This window comes from Myotis davidii, unplaced genomic scaffold, assembly GCF_000327345.1.
Source record: "Myotis davidii unplaced genomic scaffold, ASM32734v1 scaffold502, whole genome shotgun sequence".
Taxonomy (NCBI): domain Eukaryota; kingdom Metazoa; phylum Chordata; class Mammalia; order Chiroptera; family Vespertilionidae; genus Myotis; species Myotis davidii.
In genome coordinates, this window is record NW_006293000.1 from 1,378,701 (window position 1) to 1,384,475 (window position 5,775).

Here is a 5,775-nt window from a genome sequence, read left to right on the forward strand (position 1 = left end):
TTGCTGCAGCTATTTAGGGTCTTCTATTTATTCCAGATGAATTTGTGGAGAGTTTGTTCTAGGTCTTTGAAGTATGCCATTGGTATTTTAATGGGGATTGAATTGAATCTATAGATTGCTTTGGGTAGTATGGATATTTTAATGATGTTGATTCTACCAATCCATGAACATGATATATTCTTCCACTTATTTATGTCTTCTCTCTCTTTTTTCAACATCCTTTAATTTTCTAAATCCAGGTCCATTACCTTCTTGGTTAAATTTATTCCTAGGTATCTTAATTTTTCTGTTGCAATGGTAATGGGATTTTTTTTTTAGTGTCTCCTTCTGTGAGTTCATTCTCTCTCTCTCTCTCTCTCTCTCGGGTTCAGTGAGCCTGAGGGGGGAGGGGGGCAGCGAAGGAGTAGAAAAGAATTTCCCATGTTTTACACCTAGTTATCACTAAATTTTGCTCCTTACCTTCCTTTTTGTTTTCTGCACATGCTTCACTGGAGCGTCCTGACAACTGCACTTCCCCTGAACTCAGGCCCTATGTTGGGCACCACATACACCATGCCAGCACAGCTAAGAGTTTGGTGAGCCTGAGGCAGGGGGGAGGCGAAAGATGTAGAAAAAACAAAGAGGATATCTGGGTCTAAGTGGATCTTCCTGTGCCTGGCTGAGGCCAGAGAGAGAGAGATCCAGACAGCAAGCTGAGCCTTTATTTTATAGCCAGAGGTAAACAAGGTAGTGGCCACCATAGTTACAATGTAATTGTGAGTTTCACTTGTTTTGGCAGCACTTGCTGCACTTAACAAAGCCCATTAGCTACCCACATAAGATCTAGGGAGCATCATAAGGTCAAGCCTAATTATGCTAAGAGAGCTGTGCCCTCTAAGCTGGGACTTGTTTGTGGCTTTGCCAATAGGTCAGCCCGAGGCTTAACCCTATAGCTGCTCCCTACAGACCAGAATGACCGGCTGACCAGCTGGTAGCTATGATGCACACTGTCCCAGACTTGCTTTTAGGTCTCTGACAGCCCTGAATCTGGTTCACGCACACCCTATACCCAGACAGGAGGGAGGAGGGAGCCTGATTCCTTGAGGAATCGCTGTTTGTTAGCTTGCTGCTGGGGCCAACCTCTCGTGGTCCCTCCCCCTGGCCAGCCAGCCCCTCCTGCCCACCGATCAGCCCCGATCACCAGCCAGGCCAAGAGACCCACCGTGTACAAATTCACGCACTGGGCCTCTAGTTGGTATATAAAAGAGCCATAGATTTCTGGGTGTTAATTTTGTATACTGCTACATTGCCGAATTCATGTATTAATTCTAGTAGTTTTTTGATGAAGTCTTTAGGGTTTTCTACGTACACTATCATGTCATCTGTGAATAATGACAATTTTACTTCTTTTTTCCAATTTGGGTGCTTTTTATTTCTTCTTCTTGTCTAATCACTACGACTAGCACTTCCAGTACTATGTCGAATAGGAGTGGTGAAAGTGGGCATCCCTGTCTTGCCCCTGCTCTTAGGGGAGATGGTTTTAATGTTTGCCCATTGAGCATGATGTTGGCTGTAGGTTTGTCATATAAGGCTTTTATGTTGAGGTATGATCCCCCTATTCCCACTTTGCTGAGAGTTTTTATCAGGACAGGGCATTGGATTTTTTCAAATTCCTTTTTTGCATCAATTGATATGATTATGTGATTTTTGTCTCTCAGTTTGTTTATATGATGTATCATGTTTATTGATTTGCAGATATTGTACCAGCCTTGCATCTCTAGAATAAATCGCACTTGTTCATGGTATATGATCTTTTTAATGTAGTGCTGGATCCAATTTGCTAGAATTTTGTTGAGGATTTTAGCATCTATGTTCATCAGGGATATTGGCCTATAATTTTCTTTCTTTGTAGTGTCTTTATCTGGTTTTGGTATTAAGGTAATGCTGGCTTCATAGAAAGAACTTGGAAGTGTGCCTTCCTCTTGAATTTTTTTGAATAGTCTGAAAAGGATAGGTTCTGCTTCTTCTTTGAATGATTGGGAAAACTACCCTGTGACGCTGTCTGGCCCTAGGCTTTTTTTTGCTGGAAGTTTTTTGATGACTGCTTCAATTTCCTTCTTAGTTATCAGCCTGTTGAGTTTTTTTTTTTTTTTGATTCTTCCTATTTGAGTTTTAGAAGGTTGTATTTTTGTAAGACTATGTCCATTTCCTCTAGGTTATTTAGTTTGTTAGAATAGAGTTTTTCATAGTATTTTTAAAAATCTTTTGTATATTTGTGGGGTCTGTTGTTATTTCACCTCTTTAGTTTATAATTTTGTTTATTTAGCTTTGCTTCTTGCTGAGCCTAACTAGAAGTTCATCAATCTTGTTTATCCTTTCAAAGAACCAGCTCTTGGTTTCATTGACCTTTTTTATTTTTATTTTTTGGTCTCTATGTAATTTATTTCTGCTCTGATTGTTGATTTTCTTCCTTCTGCTCACACTGGGTGTTTCTTGTTGCTCTCTTTCTAATTCTTTAAGTTGCAGAGTTAGTTGGTTTATTACTAGTTTTTCTTGTTTTTTTTTTTCGTTGTTTTTTTTTTTTTTCGGGAAATAATCAATAGTATGCAGATTTAGATGATTTGTTATCAGTTTTTCTTTTTTCTTTTTCTTTTTTTTTCTTGAGGTACACCTGTAATGCTATGAGCTTCCCTCTCAGCACTGCTTTCACTTTGTCCCATAGGTTTTGGATTGTTGCGTTTTCATTGTCATTTGATTCCAGAATGTTTTTAATTTCTTCTTTGATCTCTCTTGTAACCAAATCATTGTTTAATAGCATGCTATTTAGCCTCCAAGTGTTTGTGTGTTTTTTTAAAAAAAACTTTTATTGTAGTTGATTTCTAATATTATGCCATTGTGGTCAGAGAAGGTGCTTGATAAGATTTCAATCTTCTTGAATTTGGAGAGAATTTGCCTGTGACCCAATACATGGTCTATCTTTGAAAATGTCCCAAGTACACTTGAGAAGAATGTATATTCTGTAGCTTTGGGGTGAAATGTTCTGAAGATGTCAATTAAGTCCATCTGATCTAGTGAGTCATTTAGGATTGCTGTTTCTTTGCTGATTTTTTTTGTCTAGAGGATTTATCCAGTGATATCAGTGGGGTATTAAATTCCTTTACTTTGATTGTATTGCTGTTGATCTCTCCCTTGATATCTTCCAGAATTGTTTTTTAATGTATTTGAGTGCTCCTGCATTGGGTGCATATTTGTTTACCAGAGTTATATCCTTTTGTTGTATCGATTCCTTTAGTATTATGAAGTGGCCTTCCTTATCTTTTGTTATGGCCTTCACTTTGAGGTCTATTTTGTCAGATATAAGTATTGCTACCCCAGCTTTTTTTTTTTTTTTCATTTCCATTTCCCTGAAAGACATTTTTCTATCCCTTCACTTTCAGTCTGTGTGAGTCTCTTGTTCTGAGTTAGGTGTCTTGTAGACAGCATACATATGGGTCATGTTTTCTTATCAGTTCAGCCACTTGATGTCTTTTGATTGAAGCATTTAGTCCAGATACATTTAAAGTTATTATTGATAGGTGCTTGTTTGTAGCCATTTTTATTTTTTGTTCTTGTATTCCTTCTCTTCCCCCCCCTCCCCCTCCACATTTTTCTCTTCTTTTTACAACAGTCCTTTTAGGATTTCTTGCATTGCTGGCTTGGTAGTGATAAATTCCCTTAGCCTTGTTTGGTTTGTGAAGCTCCTGATTTCCCCTTCAATTTTGAATGATAGCCTTTCTTGAGACAGTGGATTCAGTCCTTTGCTTTGCATCACTTTGTATACTTCCTTCCATTTCTTTCTGGCCTAATGTGTTTCTGTTGAGAAATCATTTGATAATCTAATGAGAGATCCTTTGTAGGTAACTTTCTGTCCCTCTCTTGTAGCCTTTAAAATTCTCAATTACATTTGCCATTGTAATTACAACGTGTCTTAGTGTGGGTCTTTTTGGGGTCATCTTGTTTGGGACTCTGTGTGCTTGTGTGACTTTTTTCTTCCCCAAATCAGGGAAGTTTTCTGACATTATTTCTTTAAATATGTTTTCTAACCCTTGCTCCTCTTCTTGTAATTCTTGCATCTCTATTATATGTATGCTGCTTCATTTCATGTTGTCCCAAAGCTCCTTCAGGCTCTCCTCTTGTTTTTTGATTTTTTTCTCCAATTGCAGTTCAGATTGGGTGTGTTTTGCTTTTCCTGTCTTCTAATTTGACAATTTGCTAACAGAGCTTCTCCTAGTCTACTGTTGAAGGCTTCCATGGTGTTTTTTATTGTAGCTATATTAGTCTTCATTTCCTCCTGATTCTTACATGGGTTGTTGATTTTCTCATCCATCTGGTTTATGAACTGTATAATGCAGCAGTTCTCAACCTGTGGTCGCAACCCCTTTGGGGGTCGAACGACCCTTTCACAGGGGTCGCTTAAGACCATTGGAAAACACATATATAATTACATATTGTTTTTGTGATTAATCGCTATGCTTTAATTATGTTCAATTTGTAACAATGAAATTGGGGGTCACCACAACATGAGGTACTGTATTAAAGGGTCGTGGCATTAAGAAGGTTGAGAACCACTGGATAGCCCTTATTCTGAATTCTTTTTCTGACATATTGCATGCCTCCATTTCATTTAGTTTCTTTTCTGGTGATTCCTCATTTCCTTTCCTTTGGGGGTTGTTCTTCTGTATCCCCATTTATGCTCTCACCTAGAAGGATCTAGGTGTCAAGTCACACTGGGTCTCTGGTTGCAGTGTTAGGCTTGGTGGCAGGCATGTGGTCACGGGTGGTGGCTGCTCCTTAGGTGGTCATGGAGGGCCTTAATTTTGTGCTGGCTCTCAGCCAAAGTTATATCTCAGCCCCTGGACCCACCAGCAGTTTCTTGCCATTTGGTATTCTCCATAGAAATATCTCTATCTCATATACCATGGCTGCTTACTTCTTCAAACCCAGAAAGAGGGAGAGTGAATCTAATAAGATAGTCTTATATAATCTAACATAATCATGGGAGTGATATTATCACCTTTGCCATATTTTATGGATCATAAGGAAGTCACAAGTCTTGCATGCATTTAAGGAGAGGGATTACACAAAGGGATGAACATCAGGAGTTGGGTATCATTGGGGCCACCTTAGAGTTTGTCTCCAACAGTTACCATCACAGAATCCAAAAAACTCATATGCATATATGTATAATCCATGGATACAGGTAATAGTTTGGTGAAGACCTGAGGTGTGGTGGGAGCCTGATGGAGCAAGAGATTGGGGAGAAATGTGGTACATCCGTAATACTCTCAACAATAAAGATAAAATAGAATTTAAAAAAAGACCCAAGACAATGTATCCATTATGTAAATGGTATGGAATAAACCTTTTAAATTAAAAAAATTATTTTTTCATTTTTTTAGAGAGAGAGGAATGGAGAGGGAGAGAAATACCTATATGAGGGCTGCCCCCTAAACCCCTACCACCAGAGATCATAAATACATAAATCTTTAAAATATCAGTGTGCCTGACAAAAGAAATGGAATGATAACACCCAAGAGAAAAGAAGAATGGAAAAGAGACAGAACAAGGGCAGAGATTAATTCATTTACAAATGTTTGTTGAGTATCCACTATGTATCAGGCACTGTGCTAGGCTTGGTATATAAAGAATACTATGCCTCAGTTCCCAGGGTGTTAACATTTTACTGTTTCAGAAGTGAATCAACCCCTTACATTAAATGGGCACATATAAGTGGTCATGTTTCTTTATTCCCCCCAA